The sequence below is a fragment of the Tursiops truncatus genome, chromosome 15, assembly GCF_011762595.2.
Source record: "Tursiops truncatus isolate mTurTru1 chromosome 15, mTurTru1.mat.Y, whole genome shotgun sequence".
NCBI classification, from domain to species: domain Eukaryota; kingdom Metazoa; phylum Chordata; class Mammalia; order Artiodactyla; family Delphinidae; genus Tursiops; species Tursiops truncatus.
This window is the reverse complement of record NC_047048.1, coordinates 37,528,788-37,546,829: the sequence shown is the minus strand read 5'-3', so window position 1 is coordinate 37,546,829 and position 18,042 is coordinate 37,528,788. Positions and strand designations below refer to the sequence as shown.

Sequence of the window (18,042 nt, the reverse complement as noted above, 5' to 3'; positions counted from 1 at the left end):
AGCCCCCAAGGTGATTTTGATGATGGTGGTGATGACGATGATGATGATGGTGGTGATGATGGTGGTGCTAGTGATGATGGTGGTGATGATGATGATGGTGGTGATGATGATGATGGTGGTGATGGTGATGATGATCATGATGGTGATGGTGATGATGGTGGTGCTGATAGTGGTGATGATGATATTGGTGATGATTATGGTGACAATGATTTTGATGATGGTGATGATGATGTTGGTGATGTTGATGATGGACTTTTCAGCCTTGACTGAACCAGGTCCTGGAGCTACTCCTAACTGCCGGGACTTATTTAGAGGATGCCAGACCGCCATCCCATAGACCCAGTCCTAGCTCCATTCTTTCCAACCACCTGACTTTGACTGTGGAAACATGTGGGACTGTAATGTAATAACATTCCATTTCATCTCCTTAGTTTTTCTCATATTAGAAAAGAAACACATATGAAGGAATATAATGGGTCCCGTGTAAAAACAAACAAGATGTGTATAAACTCAAAAGTCAAAACATAATTTAGAGGATCATAAAAGGACTCGCTGCTTGGTCTTTTTTGGTGCCCCAGTACGTACTGAATTGACAAAATATTTAGGTCTCAGGCATTTCCAAGCACATGTCTTGTATAGGAATTTAAGAATGCTTGTGTCTTTATTTATTTTGGAAGGGGAGGGGAATTTATTCATCTTATTCCAAGTGGAAGAATATCTGATGTATCAGGACAGAAATCTTGTCTTTTGTTATTGTCGCAAAACTTTATCAGAGGCTCTAAACACAACCATGGTTTCACTGGAAGAGTAAACCCTGGAGCGACGGGATGCTGGAGGTGATGGGGAGGCAGCACATGTGAGCAGGATGCTTATCCAAGCCGCTCAGCAGCATCGGTATAGCCAGGGTTCCAGGAAGCAGCCAGCTGAAGGGTCTCTGTCAGAGGGTGTTCTTGTGACCAGTACTTAGGGTATCATGGGCCGTGGGCCACCGGCTCGGCCTGGGTTGGGGGAGGCTCTGGCATGTCTGGCCACCCGCTTCCTCACCTCTGTCACCGGCTTCCTGGAGTGAGGACCTGACACGGTTCCTCTCCTCTGCTCCACAGTGGGCTCCCAGGCTGCCGTGGGGGCCACACTCCCTTGTTGGTTCCTTCTTCACTGGGTGTTCTAATCATGTGGGAGATTGAGTGGCCCTTAAAAGATCTGCTGGGCCTGGTCTTGGAGGAAAGAGCAGATGGAGCCTGTGCAGCAGCGAGTCCTGCAGACCCCGGGGACTTGGCCAGTGCTGGGTGACAGGGCAAACGTGTGGTTAAGGGCCGTGAAGGGGATCAGGATATGCCGAGCCAAAATATAGCACCTTGGCGTGAGGTTTATTTTGAGCTGAAGGCATTCGAGAATCAATAGATGCAGAAAGAGGCCTTTCTGGAGCGTCCCTCATCTGAATAAGAGCAACTTCTGGGAAATAAGGCTGCTGTAAATTTCTGTCGGGCCTGTCTGCTTCCAGGGGCGATACTGTGAATAAATCCTATCCCAAGTTCCTTCTCGGAGACATTATCACATACCTTTTTATGTTTCAATTGTTCTCTTAAAACCCGTTTGTCTTTCCTAAAGAGACTTGTTTTTCCTGTAGGAAGGCTTTTCTCCCGGCTCCCTTTCCCCTATTAAATTAGGTATATAAGCATCTAATTGAAACCATTTACTGAGCCAGCTACTTTTCTTGGCTCCCATGTGCATATGAATGAACTTTTTTCTTCTGTTAAATCTGTTGTCAGTTTAGTCCACACACGTCAGTTACTGAACGTGAGAGGGTAAAGGAAAAGGTATTTCCTACCCTACAGCTTCCTTCACCACAGAGGCTCCGTAACTTGGCCAGACATGGAGGTGGGGTGAGGCGATGCGGGTGGAGGGGGCATGGGGATGTGAGGGCAGGAGCCGGGACTGCCCCTCCTCCCCTTATGTGTGACATCACACTCAAAAACTCACCAGAATGAGTGGGAAGATGGAGATTGATCCCCTAGGCAGACAAAAGATGGCTTTTCATCAGAAACAAAACATTGTCAGGCAGGAAGGTGAGTGAGAAGAGAGGTCCCAGCGAAGGCAGGTAAGGGTTGTAGAGAAGGGAGGGGCGTGCCTTCTACAGGGCGGGCGATGCGTCATCGTCTTGGGGGCTACACGTGTCAGAAAACTGAAAAAAATTTTAGCTTTTTCCTGTGTTTGGTTTAAATTCGGTTCAAAATGTCCCACATAGGAAACAAAAGGGGAATTTGCTGTGTGCTCCCACTTCACCCTGAACTTGTCATCTCCTTGGCGCTCAGAGAGAACAGTGAGTCCATCGGCTCCATCACCTGAGCCAACAGGAGCCACTGGGCCTCAGCCAGCTCTGGTGACCTCTGCCCTCAGGAGGAGCTGGGAGCAACCTGCGTGCAGGACGTCTGCCCCTCCTTCTGGAAGCCACACCCTAACCAGGTGCAGATGTGCTGGGCGGAGGTTTGCTGAGATGATTTAGAATGTTTATCATTGGAAACCTAATGTTCAGGTTGCAAGTGTGAGAGGTCATACCCGTATTTTCACGTAGATACAGAAGAACATATTTTCTGAATTTTGGGGAGCTCCCTTAAATCATGCTGGTTTTTCAGGGCGAGACACTCCAGAACGTAAGAGAGTTAAGATGCAAAATGCTTTAACACGGCTCTCTAGCATCGTGTGTGCTTGGAGTACATCTGTTGAGAATTTTGCGTGGGCCCTGCTTTTGTGGAAACAAATCCGAATTGCCTGTTTATCAAAGGCGGAAAATTAAGGAGATACTGAGCTCGTGGTGCAGGGAATGGACGTGGTGGCACAACTTGGAAGTGGTAGAAAAATTATTTGTCACTATTATAAGCTTAATGGTGACATCTGGTATCACTACGTGTTTTCTGGCTTTTTCAGTCGAATTTTGGTTCTTCAAACCCTCTCCGGGATTGGAGGTGGCAGTGGGCTCAGGTTTCAATGGTGTGGAAGCCCTGGCTGCTGTCTTACATTACTCAGCTTGAGGTGTCAACCTGACCTCTGGGTCATTCCTTATGCTCTGGGATTACTGGGGTCCATTTCTTCCCAGGAGAAAATAAAATATAAAATATACTGGATGATAATGTCCTTTGATCAAAGATCCTTAACAAGGGAACACCCAGGAGATCATTAAAAGGCTGAGATCACCCCTCCCCCTGTTTCCAAACATTGACCAAAGGTCACAGCCTGTGTACTGGAGGGCATGCTGGACGACCCTGCGAGCCTCACGTGAGCACTGGGACCCTGCACGCCCAAGCCTCCTACATACAGGGCTACAGAAAGGCAAGTGGAAACAGGAGAAAGACTATTCAAATGCACTTCCCCAGAGAAGATAGGTAGATGGCCACCAAGCACCTGAAAAGATACTTGGCAAAATGCAAATCAGAACCACCACGAGATACCATTTGCCCCCTCTCTGGTGGTTATAATAAAAATGCAAAATGACAAGTGCTGGCGTAGATGTGGAGAAATTGGAACCCTCGTGCATGGCTGGTGGGAAACAGTCTGGAGGTTCCTCAGAAGGTTAAGCACAGAGTTACCAGGTGACCCAGCAACTCCACTCCTGGGTGCACACCCGAGAATTGAAAAGAGGCACCTGAGCACATACCTGCCTGCCCACGGTCATTCCTGCACAGTCACTGCAGCCGTAAGGTGGAAAGAGCCCGTGTCCATTGACGAATGATGGATAAACAGAACGTGGTCATCCGTACAAGGGGGCATCATCCCGCTGTAAAAAGGAATGAAGTGCTGACACACTACAATGTGGATGAACCTTGAAACCATTATTCTAAGTGAAAGAGCCCAGACAGAAAGGGCCACATACATGACATGAGTTCACTTGTGTGTGAAACATCCAGGACAGGTAAATCGAGAGACAGAAAACAGATCAGCGGGTGCCAGGGGCTGGGGGAGGGGGTGGGGAGTGACTGCTAATGGGTGTGGGGTTTCATTTTGGGTGATGGAAAAGTCCGGAACTAGACAGGTGTGATGGTTGCACGAGGGAGACCAGCGAGACTCCTTCCCCATCTGTCCGAGTGAGGACAGGGGATGGTGTCAAGGGTGCAAGTGTGTGGTGCTGAGAGGCCGCCTCTCTCCATCCGGCCCTTCCCATAGGGTTTCACGAGCTGAGAGCTGTAAGCTGGGGTCTTAGAGGAGCCAACCCCTCCTCCCCAGCAGGAGGAGGATGTTTCCTGTGGTGGCGAGGGGCACGGAGGTCCGGGAGCCACGGTACAGCCCCACGGCTTCCCACGTGGTCTGTTCTCTTGACAGGTTTGGCTGCGGTGAGTTTTGTGTGGCTGTTAGATATCTTCCCAGCAGAATCCCCAGAGAATTCTGAATTTCAATTGCACTTTCTAAATTCTCATTAAGAGCTTTCACCCAGAGAAAATGATGGATTAGATTTTGCCGTTGGAAAGAAGCCAGATAAAATTAGATGACTTTTAGTCCCCATGGCCCGCGCCTCACTCCCTGCTTTTTTCTAAAGTCTTTGCTCTTCTTTCTTGGTTCCCAGCAAACAGGTGCCTGCGGATGTTTATTCGTTGAAAATACTGATGTGTGCAGCTCCCTTCGAGCCTCTCTGCTTTTGTTTCACGAGTGACTTTGCTTTTGCTCCAATCTCTTCAAGTCGAAGACAGCTTTGGGCCTTGGGCTCCATGTTGGCCAGTGTGTGGTTTCTTTCTTCTCTTCAGTAAAGCTTGTTAGTTGTTAGAACTTTATAGCCGTAAGCTGATAGAATATTTTGCTGCACAAAAGAAATTAATCTGATTCCTTGTCTGTATCTTCTTTTCTCTTCCAAACTCTCCTTCTTGGCAAAGTTAACCCACTGTCCCATCCAAGTACAATTAGGAGTTTGCCTCCCAACCAGCCACTTTTAGCAAAGCTGTGTTCTGATAGGCGACTGTCTTCTGTTACCGTGTATGGATGGTGAATTGTGAAAACAACTATTATTTCTTCCCGCATCAATACAAGGAAGAAAGATTATTCTGCACAAAAACTAAGACTTAGATTGGTCTGGAGGAGCTGATGAAACACATTGGGGAAGCCCCCTAAGGCGGTTGTTGTTTACAGGGGGCGCGGACATCGGCGTTATTCATGCGAGTGTTGGTTTAAATTCCACATGGTGTTGGCTTCAGCACCACGTGCACTAAAACTGGAACGATACAGAGATTAGCACGGCCCCTGTGCAAGGATGACACGCAAGTGTGTGAAGCAGTCCATATCTTTTCATGATCATTAAGTCAGTTTTCCCAGAAGAGTGATTTTCAGATGGGTACCCGGCCCCCACCTCTAGGAGGCTCTGTCAGGATTTTGAGACAATATGGCCTGAAAGAAAAATCACATTAAATTTTATGTTATGGTTTGCATTTGGAAAATTTTCTAAAAATAAAACTCATTTTTATTTCACAGTACTAACGTGGATCAGAAAGTATGACAAAGTCTTCCTGGCTGATAAGGCTGCGTGGAATATACATTCTAAGAGAGTGATCTTCAGGGTAGGGAGAGACAAGTACAGGTGGGAATTTTGTGATGAGCACAAGACTGCTTCTAAAGCTGCCAGATTCTCCTTTTCACCTTTGTTCCTGCAGTTCTGTTACTTGCCACTAGATGTGTGTGAGTGCTGTTAAGGACCGCAGTCGTTAGTATGATAGATCTATTCCTGGCAATCCGTAGATACGCATAAATTCCACGTGGAATTCAGCAGAGATCTTGAGCAGGTTTCAGATGCCTCGCCCCCATGTGTCCCGGCATCTTAAATTAATCGTGTGGGAAAGCTCTCCATTTGCAACAAGGGAGATTTTTGTGCTGTATTCAGACGTGGGCGGATCCCAGTATGTGTTACCTGGCGCCTGGGAGGAACCTGTGGTCCGGGACGCGGTCAGAAGGACCTGGTCATAAACGACAGGCTTTCCAGGTGAAAACCTCCCGATTATCCTTCTGTGGTGCCAGTTTTGGCAGACTAACAGCACCCACCAAAAAGCATCCTTTCCGTCCTCCTGCCCCCAAATTTTAATGTCGTCCCAAAGGTGCTCTCATGGCAGCTGAAAGGAAAGTTTAATGGACAGTTTTATTGGTTTCTCAAGGCTGTTTCAAGATGATGCCGAAATCCCTTGGAATGTTTCTGGGACCGCGGATTCAGGGAACAACAAATCACCACCAACTGGGGGCCCGAGACAACACTGGTTCTCTTGCAGTCTGGAGCCTGAATCAGAGATTCAGGTGTCTCAGGGCTGCGCTGCCTGTGGAGGCTCTCGGGGGCTGGAAGGGGGAGGGTCCAGCCTCTGGGGCACCAGGTGTCCCTGGGCTGTGGCCGCGTCACTCCAGCCTCTACCTCCATCTTTGCGTGGTTTCTCCTCTGTCAGGACTCCAGTCGTTGGATTGAGGGCCGCCCTGATCCAGGATGATCTCATCTTAAAGATCCTTCACTTTATTACGTCTGCAAGGACCCCGTTTCCAAATAAGTCATAACCTGATATTCAGGTTGTATTCATCATGTTTTACAATTTTCTGTACCTTGTGATGTCTTGACATCTTAAGAAATCTTTTGCTTCCAGACCCCACACCACCTCTTTATCCACCTCTCACACACGGTGCCAACATTCCCCCTTGCCCTTAATCACCCAGGAAGAGGGACCAGACAGCTGGGGACAACCCCAGCGCCCCCGGAACTGATAAAGGCTCTCCTAGGCCTCCCCCTGACTCCTGCTTCCACTCGGGTGTTTCCCCATGGCCCTGCATGTGTGGCCTCATCTCTAGGACCCCTGAGTCTAATAAACTTTGTCTTCCCGAGCTATTCTTCTGTGCCCACACATGTCCGACCGTCTCATAAGAACACAGAACAGTCTGGGCACAGATCAGGGTGGATGTGGATATTTGGGGACACTCGTCAGCCCCCACGTGGACTGCACACACGTGTACATTGGCATTAGGCCAGCAGGTCTGGCCACTGTCCCCCTCCCGTGATGCACACCGGGACAGGGTGGCCAGTCACCTGCTGGGATGACCCCCATCCCAAGGCTGAGACCCCGGGAACCTCCATCCGGGCTCCGAGGTGCTGCTGACTCTGTGCATTTCAGATAAGCAGGAAGTTCCTGAAAGGAAAACCACAAGCTTTATTTTTATTTAATTCCAGCCATTCTGTGGTTTTTGGAGATGGTCTTTAAAGATTTGTTTTTGATTTTTATCTCAAAGAGAATGCAGAAAAGCCCATGGGTCGGGCTCCAGAGAAAATACACACAGAGAAGAGAAGCAGCGAGCTTGCCCCAGGCAGCTGTGGGGAGCAGGCAGGATGGGCCTGGGGGCACACTCTGGAGGAGGAGCTGCGGCTCCACCAGCTGGCGCTGCTGCCTGGAGCCCCAGCCTGGGCCACGCGGGGTGAGTCCCCACAGGCAGAGGGGCCGAGCGGGCTGTCGGGTTTAGGGGAGGTCTGCTTTCATTGTCACCGGCCCGGAAAACACAGCAGGTTCCTTGTCCCCCCCACCCCCCTGCCGCGCCCCCGCCCTGGCCATAGTGAGGGTGACAGTGCCTCAGGGGTCCCATTCGATGCCGCAGGGGATCAGAGGATGGAGAAATGGCTTCCTAGAAAACACTGTGAGGGGTGCCCATTTGGGGTAGGTCAGATGGCTGGGAAGAAAGGAAGGGTCTTCTCTCTGAGAGCTGACCCTGGCCCTGGCCCAGAGCTGACACTGGCCCTGGCCCAGAGCTGTGGCTCTGCCTGCACCCCTGGGAGGGAGGAACTTGCTCCGAAGGCAGACCTCCCGCGCCCACCGTCTGAGAGCAGAGGTCTTGCCTGGAGCAAAATATCCTTGAGGTCTTCCCTCTGGGTCCTGCCCCCTGGATTCTGGGAGGTCTCTGTGCTGAGGGAGGGTCACCAAGTTCTTAGGGAAAAGCCAAAGCAAATTCAACATAAAAGCTAATCTGTGCTCTAGGGTCTTTTGGGAAGGGAAGGCGCTATGACAAGTCAGCACGCCCCAAGCCCACCTGGGTGGACCCTGTGTCAGTCATGATGCATGGTGGGCCTGGAGGACAGGCCAGCATGCGAACATCTCCGTCCCCTCTGTCTGGACTTGGTGACCTTAAGCTTTTGAAGAGCGGGGACTATGGCCTCGTGGGGACCTCAGTTTGGGTGTGTCTAATGTTGCCTCAGGACAGGGGGTTCACGCGTGTTCACCTAAGCAGGATTGGGAGGGCGTGATTTCCATGTGGCTTGTTTCTGGCAGTGTTCACTGTGATGGTCCATCAGCACCGTGTCCGCCATGCCTCTTTCCCCCGCCGTAACCTTAGAACTCCAAAGGTCTTGCTCCTTGTTGGACTCTCCATTCATTCATTCATTCATTCAATGTCCTATTTCATGCTCCTGCCCCAGAGTCTGGGCCTTGGCCGGTGGGAGCCCCTCTTTGTGGGTCTATCCTTACTCTGGACTGAAGGTGTTCAGGCTCTTCTGTCCCCGCCCAGCCCTGGACGTGGCCACTCTGCAGAGCCTGGTGCCTTCAGTGAGAGGTAGGATTTGGAAAGTACTCTAGATGCTCTTGGACGGAGCTAAGGAACACGTGAACGTGCACACACACGTTTGTGCACTTTGGTCTGTAGCCACTTGGATTGAAACTGAGTTCACACCCATATGCCTCCCGATTCCACCCAACTCCACAGCCTCCCTCGAATTTCTGCCTGTGTGTGTGAGTGACTCGCTACCTCAACAGCGGAACCCTAGTCCTGCTGGTCAGAGCACTTGTCTCTGTTCTCGGTCCTCCGGCGTAACCACTCACAGCCCTGCGGCTGTGGACGCCTGCTCTGTGGCTCCTGTCCCTGGTAAGGATGCCTGCCTTGTTCCGACCCATCTAGAAAGGGCAAAGCTGGTCTGGGAGTAAGTGAATAAGGAGGCAGAAGGGCTCCTCAAAGCTGGGGTGTGCGTGTGCACATGTGTGTATGTGTGTGAGCATGTTGGCACAGCTAAGACACTAATGTGTGGAACCAGGGTGAGGCGTGTTGGCCGCGGCACCTGCTCCTGCATCTGCATGTGAAGCGGGGCCCTGCCTGGCTCCTCCGGTGAGTGGACGACCCCAGTGACACCCGGGGCTGACAAAGTCCTCTCTTGGTGGACACAACTCTGCTTAGCAGGGCTGGTCACCTGGGGTCGCCCTGCAAACGTCGGTGCGGCTGAGTTCCTACCTGTGCTGGACACTGCCGTCACTAGACTTTCTGCTGGGCTCTTTGTCGCCGTCCCCGCCGCTCTCTGGTCTGGACCCCACCCCCTCGGGCAGCGCACAGACGTGGCACAGTGTGTGCAGACCCCCTGTCTGCGTGTCCTTGCTTCCTGTCTGCCTCCCGTCCCTTCTCTCCCCTCACAGCTCCTTTAGGGCCCTGCTTTGCCCATTATTTCTTTTCCTTTGGGGAGCCCCCTATGCATCCCAATTAGCATTTGAAAGAGCCCACGTTTGGACTTGACAAACCGGAGGTGGTTTCTGGCTACAGCAGTGGGGCCAAGTCTACATCCTGTGACAGGGACCGACCAGGGAGGGGGTGTCCTTGCTCCTGGGCCGGAGCTTGCAGGCTGGCTGATGGGCTGATGTTTGCACCTTGGGCTCAGGCCTGTTTGCTTTCAGGGTCTGTGTTACTTTTCCCAGGGCTGCCTAACACACAGGCTGGGGCTTCAAACCACAGAAGTGCGTCCCCTAACTGTCTGGAGGCCAGAAGTCAGATCAGGCCGCTCCCTCTGAGGCTCCAGGGGAGGCTTCTCCTGCCTCTTCCAGCTTCTAGTGCTGCCTGCAACCCTTGGCGTCCTGGCCTTTGGACGTATCCCCCATCCGTCTCCGTCTTCATACGGCTGTGTCTTGCCTCCTCCTCCTAGAAGGCCACCAGTCTTAGCGGATTAGGGCCGCCCTGCTCCAGTAAGACCTCATCTTAACTAACTACATCTGCAAAGACCCTGTTTCCAGACAAGGTCCCATTCTGAGATGTTGTGGGTCAGGATGTCAACATCTATTTTTGGGGACACAATTCAGCCCATAGCAGGGTTCCGGCTGTACCATCTTGTATTTGACAGTATCAAAATTATTTAAGTTTTTAAATATTTAATTTTCAGGGATATGTACTGAAACATGAATTTTTTCCCCACCCCAGTGCTCCGAGTTTCTCCCCGAGAGATGGCCACCCCGCGTTTCTCGGTGTCCTGGGGACATTCTGTGTGCACAGAGCCCTCCACAGCCCTCCACACACACACCCTTCTGCACCTTCTGTGGTCTGTGTGTGGGGGGTTGTCTCCATCTGCCCGGCCCTTCTTTGGTGGATGTAAGGAGCCGCCGTGTTAGGACGCACATAATTTAGTGATGTTAGAATGTAGTAGAAAGTATTGGACATAACAGAGAAGCTCTTCGTAGAAGCTGTTCTCACAGGCACAAGTGTGACCCAAGTTCCTGCAAGGAAGTGCCTGGTCATAGAGCGTGGCATTTATAATTCAGTTCTTTAACTTTTTATTGTGAAATGATCTCACATTTAGAGAAAAGTTGCAAAAATAGGTCAGTGAATCCTGCATTCCTTTCTCCCAGATTACCCAAAAGTCAATGTTTCCTATGTTTGTCTTCAGAGATTAAGTTGCATAATGGTGCCCCCCTCAACCCTAAATATTCCAGGGGTGTGTTTCCTAAACATGGGCGTTCATTCTCCTATGACCGAAGCATAAGTCAAAATCGGGATGTTAACCTCGATACAATACTAGGTGTTCTCTAATCTGCAATTTGTACTCACATTTCTTTAATTGTCCCAATAATGACTTTTGCACACTTGTTAGGTTAATTCCAAAGTGTTTCATCTTCTTGGTGTCTGATGTTGATGGGAGTTATTTTGTGTGGACATGAAGCTCTGGATTTCTGTGTGATAATTTCATGCCTTTGTGAACTCGCTTATTGTTTGAGTCAATTTTCCCCATTGATTCTCTATGGCCAGACCTGCTGTCCAATGTGATAGTCACTTGTAGCTGTTGAATACTGATGCAAAAGCACTAACCAAAACATTGGCCATCAGAATACAACCCTATATAAGGAAAATAAAGCACCACAACCAAGGGGGATTTATCCCAAGACTCCGAAGTTGCTTCACTATCAGAAACTCTATACATAAAATTCACTATATAGACAGATTTCAGGAGAAAAATCACATGATTCTCTCCATAGGTGCAAAAAAAGCCCTGACAAAATTTAATGCCCATTGCTGATACAAATATATGTGCAGGGACTTCCCTGGTGGCACAGTGGTTAAGAACCCACCTGCCAATGCAAGGGACACGGGTTTGAGCCCTGGTCTGGGAAGATCCCACATGCTGTGGAGCAACTAAGGCCGTGCGCCACAACTACGAAGCCTGTGCTCTAGAGCCCGCGAGCCACAACTACTGAGCCCACATGCCACAACTACTGAAGCCCACGCGCCTAGAGCCCATGCTCCACAACAAGAGAAACCACTGCAGTGAGAAGCCCACGCACCACAGTGAAGAGTAGCCCCCGCTCGCTGCAACTAGAGGAAGCCCGCGAACAGCAACGAAGACCCAACGCAACCAAGATAAATAAATAAATAAATAAATAAATGTATGTATGCACATAAAATAAAATGAAATGAAACCAAACACTCGGTTCCTCAGTCACAGGAGCCCTATTTCAAAGCTCAATAGCTGCATGTGGCTGGTGGGTCCTGTTTTGGACATGGAGGATGTGGAACATTCCATCATCACAAAAAGTTTAATTGCACAGCATTGCTCTAAGCTTTTCCAGGTAGACGATCATAGCCTCTGCAAATAGAGAAAGTTTCATTTCTTTTCCAGTTCGTATGATCCTCACTGATTTTTCTTGTCTGATTACAATGGCTAATGCCTCTGTACAGTGCTGACAGTAGCATCTCTTGTTCAGGGGGGTGGTGGGTTTAGGAAATGGTATATATATTTTGTTTTGTGAAGAAAGTATCTATCTATCAATATCTATTTTCCTTACTGTTTATATTTTTATCAGGAACGGGCATTAAATTTTGTCAGGGCTTTTTTTGCACTTATGGAGAGAATCATGATTTTTCACCTGAAATCTGTCAATATAGTGAATTTTATGTCTGGAATGTCTGATAGTGAAGCAACTTTGGAGTCTTGGGATAAACCCCCCTTGGCTGTGGTGTCTTATTTTCCTTGTATGGGGTTGTATTCTGATGGGCAATGTTTTAGTTGGTGCTTTTGCATCAATATTCATAAGTGATATTGGCTTGTAAATGTCTTCTTTCATACTGTCTTTATTATAGTTAGGTTACCAATGTTCTTCTTGCTTTAGAAAAAGAATATAAAAGTTTTCCCCTCATCTTCAATGCTGTGGGATAATTTGTAAAGCTTTGAGACCATCTGGTCCCTTGCTCTGTGGTGACCTAAATAGGAAGGAAATCCAAAAAATAGGGGATATATGTATATGTATAGCCGATTCACTTTGCTGTACAGCAGAAACTAACACAACATTGTAAAGCAACTGTACTCCAAATAAAAAAAAAAAGACCATCTGGTCCTTAAAGATTTGGTAGAATTTATCTATGAAATTACCTGTGCCTATTGCCTTTTTGTGGGGACAGGGGGCTGAGTGTTTCCTGGTAACTTTATTTCTTCCATGGAAATGGGTCTAAGGTTTCCATCTCTAACAGGGCCAGTTTTTTTTTAATTAATTAATTAATTAATTTTTATTTTTATTTTTGGCTGCGTTGGGTCTTCATTGCTTTGTGCAGGCTTTCTCTAGTTGCGGTGAGCGGGGGCTACTCTTCATTGCGGTGTGTGGGCTTTTCATTGCAGTGGCTTCTCTTGCTATGGAGCATGAGCTCTAGGTGCGTGGGCTTCAGTAGTTGTGGCATGTGGGTTCAGTAGTTGTGGCTCACGGGCTTTAGAGTGCAGGCTCAGTAGTTGTGGCACACAGGCTTAGTTGCTCCACGGCAGGTGGGATCTTCCCGGACCAGGGCTCGAACCTGTGTCCCCTGCATTGGCAGGTGGATTCTTTTTTTTTTTTTTTTTTTTTTTTGCGGTACACGGGCCTCTCACTGTTGCGGCCTCTCCCGTTGTGGCGCACAGGCTCCGGACGCGCAGGCTCAGCGGCCATGGCTCACGGGCCCAGCCGCTCTGCGGCATGTGGGATCTTCCCGGACCGGGGCACGAACCTGTGTCCCCTGCATCGGCAGGTGGACTCTCAACCACTGCGCCACCAGGGAAGCCCTGGAAGGTGGATTCTTAACCACTGTGCCACCAAGGAAGTCCTCCTCTTATTATTATTATTTTTGGTTTTCTTCTATTTTCTCAATTAAGTTAACTAATGGATGACCTATTCTGTTAGTTTAAAAATTAGGATTTTGGTTTACTAATCATAATTGTGTTTTTTCTGTTCTTTACCCTGTAATGCCTCTTCTCATTTTTATTATTTCCTCTCTTATGCTCTCTATTGATTTACTTAGTTCTTTTTCTAAGCTTTGTTTGAGTTGGGAATTTAACTTGTTTTCATCTTTTTAAATAAAAATGTTTAATATTGTGAATTGCTCTATGATTAGTGCTTTAAATGTATTTCATAGATTCTGATGTGTAGTGTTTTCACGTCATTATTTTTTTTAGAAATTCTATACTTTCGGTTGTATTTCCCCACTCATCCAAGAGTTAATAGTTTAAAAAAATTTTTCCACATGAAAGTCTTTTTCTGTCTGCTTTTTGACACTGTTAACAACTTGTGGTCTTATTGCATCATGATCAGTTCTATAACATTTCTACTTCATGGAACTCGCTGATGCTTCCTTTGTGACTGAATTAGATTTCTGTGGCTGTGTAACAGATTTCCACAATTCCACGGCTTGAGCCACACCTGTTTACCATCATCTCTCAGGTCCGTGGGTGTGAGGCCCCGCCCAGCTAGCCCCACTAGGGCAGTACAGGTGGAGGCTGCAGTCTTTGTGTGTGGGCGTCTCAACGAGGCTCAGGTGGGTGGCGTGAAGCCCTTGGCGAGGGTAATCACAGGAGTCCTAGCACCTTTTTCAAGTCCTGTGGCAGGCCCCACCCGCATTCAGGGCCCTGGTCACAGTAGGGTCTGGGCCCCGCTTGGGCCTGGGCTGTGGTCAATGGGGCTCGTCCTCTCTCCGCTGGGACCCCCACCCTGCGCCCCCTCCCCACCTGCGTGCGCCCTGAGCAGAAAGGTGAGCGGTTCGGAGGGGGAGGCCTGAGTATGGTTGTCCGCAGGTGGTGGGCTTGCTTTCCTGCTGATTGTGCACGAGGTCTCCAGCGTCCGTTCAGAGATGAGGGAAGAGAAATCGAGTGAGCTGGTGGGTACGTTCAAGGGACGGGGTCCCGGTTGATTTGCGCTGTGCTGACCCGCTGTTGGGCTGGTCCCCTGGGGATGACAGCGTATGTGGGGCCATGGGGAGGTGGGGGCTTGTGAGTGGATGGGGGAGGGGCTCAGGCTGGGCAGGTGGAGCTGTGGTGGGGGGCGCGCTTTGGGTGGGGTGGAGGCAATGGCGGGGAGGGGGGCTGTGAGGGGAAGGCGTGGGGCTGGGGTAGGGGGCAGGGGGCAGGGAAGCAGGGTGAGGGTCAGGTGTTGGACGTGACGTGCGGGGGTCGCCGTCAGCTTGATGTGCCCGTGTAGGGGGCCTGGATGTGTCTGGGGTCTCCTCGGTCATTTGTGTGGGGTCAGGCTGGGGCCAGGTGCAGACTCCGAGCAGGCCGGGTCACCTGCAGGGGCCGAATCCTGACCGCGGGACCGTCAGGGGATTTGCCGCTTTCCTGTTTGGAGGCGTCTCCACAGGACAGAGACCTGGAGACAAGGGTCCCCGCTGCCACATCTGTCAGGAACGGCGTCATCAGGAGAGGTGATGTTTGAATCACATTTGGTCGGGAAACAGCCAGGAAGGAGGCGGGTTCCTTCTCTCCTGTGTGAGGAAGACCAGGAGACTCACATCTGTGTGCTTTTCGTTATTTGTTATTTTTCCCTTTGCCTTTTCTCACTGTCAGAAGCTAAGACCTGTAAGAAATAGATTAGGTTAGTGATTTAAAACCCTCCCTGGAGGAACGCCCAGGCCGCTTCACTGAGATTCTACCAAATGTTTACACTACGTTGGGCTGTGAGCTGGGAGGCCGGGGTCCCTCGGCCCAGCTCTGTCCTTGAGCGCTGCCCGCGGGCACTGGACGTCAGTCCGAGTGAGGCCAGGGTCCGAAGCCACAGGCCAGTCAAGGCCCTTCTTGGAGGGCCTGGCTCTGGGGGATGCCCTGCGGCCGATACACAGGCCTTGTCAAGCTCTCACCTCAGGAGGACGAAAATCCCCATGAAGTTATTGACATGTTGGAATGATGCGTGGGGAGGCCGCTTGGCCTAGACGCTGTGAGCTGTGAACCTGCAAGTTCGAGGCCTAGCTCCAGCCTCTCACCTCCAGCTGTCGCCTATGACAGTCCCTAGGGGTCCTGCTGATGTGTTGACGCCCCTTCAGGGTCCCCCACCTGAGAGCCGCTGGGAGGGCACACCCGGGCTGAGCCTGGACCTGAGGGCGACCACACCAGGGGTGCAGCTCCTTCAGACCCAGCCTCTGAGGACCCCAGGGGGCGGGGGCGTCTGCAGGCCCACCCTGGGCCTGACCATGGTTCAGCACTAGACCCTGGGACACAGGGGTGTCTCCTGGGCCGGGGCCCCTGCCCTGGGGGAGGTGGCCTTTGTGTGATGCTCTGGCTGAGACACGGAGCTTGTCTGCCAGCTTCTCCCATCTGACAGTGGTGGCGTCCTGCCTTTTCTGGACTGTCTGCCCCCTCCCCGCTCTTGCCCAGCTCCTCAGAACAGAGGGGTCGGTTCCCAGCCAGACCGCTGTATGGTTTTCTCCACTGAGGAGGGGCATGGGGGAGAGGGGCGGCTGTGGGTGTGTAGATGCCCTTTGTCAGGTTCAGGAAGTTCTTGTTCTGATTTGCTGAGAGGTGGTGGTTGTTGTTTATCATGAATAGATATTGAATTTTGTCTAATGTTTTTTCTTCATCTGTTGATATGATTATATGGTGTTTCTTATTTGGTCTTTTGATTTTCAAATTTTGAAGCTGAGCCCACTTGGTTGCTGGCTCATTTTCTATTTCATGAGTGATGTTGGTCTGTGGTTTTCTTGTTTGTCCTTTCTGGCTTTGATTTGGGTAATGCTGACCGCGGAAGTGTTCCCTCCTTTTCTACTTTCTGGAAGGGATCGGGTAGAATTGGTGTTACTTTTTCTTTAAATGTTTGGTAGAATTCACCAGTAAAACCACCTGGGCCTGGACATTTCTCTTCCATAGTTTTAACTGCAAATTCAACGTCTTTGACAATTATAGTACCATTCAGTATCTATTACATTTTGGGTGAGTTTGGTTGTTTGTGATTTGGGGGGAATTGGTCCATTTCATCTAAGTTATCAAAGGAGGGGCGTTTCTGCTTCTGACTTGGGTGTGTCCATTGAAGCCGGGGCCAAGGGTGTGCCCCCAGGGCTGACCAGAGAAGTCGGAAGAAGCCTGGGGAGGGGGCTGCCCCCATCACATCCACACTAGAGTGGGATGGTGGGTGTGCTAGTGTCCTGGGGCTGCCAGATCAAATCACCACAACCTGGGTGGTGAGAACAGCAGACCCTCATCCTCTCACAGTCTGGAGGCCAGAAGTCAGACCAAGACAGAGGCTCCATGGGAGGATCCTTCCAGCCTCTTCCAGCTTCTGGGGGCTCCCATCTCCACCTTCACGTGACTTCTTCTCAGTCTGTGTCTGTCCTCTTCTGTCTCCTGTAAGGACACTGTCATTGGATTTGGGGCCTATCCCGGTAAGGCAGGATGATGGGGCCCTGGCAGCGGCCTGCTGCCCGGCCCTGTGGGCTGCTCTCTGGTGTGGCCCCAGGTGTGGGGTGTGCCCTGCTCCTGTCGGTGCAAGGGTGCCTTCCTTTCCTGGCCCCAGCTTGGACCCACTGGTCCTGAGAAGGCTGCGAGAGACTCGCCGGTTTCAGCTCAGAGGCTGGGGCTGCGGGATCATCAGGGTGGGCAAGTCTTTCCACAAAGCCCCTCGGCTTCTGTCCCTGAGCTGTGAGGTGCATGTGGGTTCCCACCTTGCAGGCTGGTAAGGATGGCTCAGCACTGGCCCTGGGCGCCCGTTCGAGAAGGGATGGGCCGCTGTACCCTGTGCTGCTTGCCGGGACCTGGGCTCAGCGCCCCACCTTGTTTAGGGACCTGTGGGCACCCTGACCAAGGGTGGACGATGCCAGCCCCAACCCCCCCCCCCCCCCCCCCCCCGCTCCCGCCGTGAGCTGCCTCTGGCCCTTGCCAGCTGCGCGGTACAGATAGGAGTTCCGGGCAGTGTGCACTCTGCTTCCTGGGTCTGAGTGGGGTTCGGCTGCCTGTGCAGCTGTGGTGCCTGAGCCCCAACAGTGGCGGGCCAGCTGTCCCCCCAGCCTCGGGTGGGGCATTGCCCCTCTCATCCTGTGAAGAGGCGGCTGTGTGCCGGGTTTTCCTGGCTCTGCCATCTCCCTGCTAACCTGACCCGGGGAAGACAGATGCCTCTGCGTCCAGGGATCCTGGCGTCTTCCTTTTTGAGGCAGAGGAGGTGCCTGTGGTCTCAGGTGTCGTCCCCTCCTCTCCGGGCAGCTGTCCCCCTGACCCTTAGAGCATGGCCTGGCTGGTAGCCCCTCCAGGGCATCCTCTGCCAGCCCTGGGACGGGAGCAGGAGTAATTAGGTGCTGAGTCTCGGTGGGGTCAGCGGGCAGAGCCGCGTCAGGGCCTCTAGCTTCTGCCTCCACCTGGAAGCCCCCTCTGGGCTTTGCAGCCATTCCTGCCCCAGCACTCAGGGATGATAGAAGGGAACCCCCTTGATAACTGTGTCCCACCAGCCAAGACCCTGTGACACCAGCAAACGTGGAAGGAGCTGGTTGGCTGTGTGCACTGGGGGCTCGTACCCTGGCTCATTGCTGCCACAGCTGCCCTGGGTGGGTCAGTCAGTGCAGCCACAGACTGGGCTGGGGGCTCCGGCAGGACCCGCC

General features: G+C 51.2%; 1 protein-coding gene and 1 non-coding gene across 2 annotated transcripts in view; both read left to right on the top strand.

The window, feature by feature from the left end:
• Window positions 1–18,042, top strand: part of CHTF18 (chromosome transmission fidelity factor 18) — a 59,517-nt gene that overhangs the window by 20,582 nt on the left and 20,893 nt on the right. The window lies entirely within an intron of this gene.
• On the top strand, window positions 5,165–5,268 carry LOC117308404 (U6 spliceosomal RNA). The gene has a single exon (XR_004522384.1). It is a non-coding gene; the product is annotated as a U6 spliceosomal RNA (small nuclear RNA).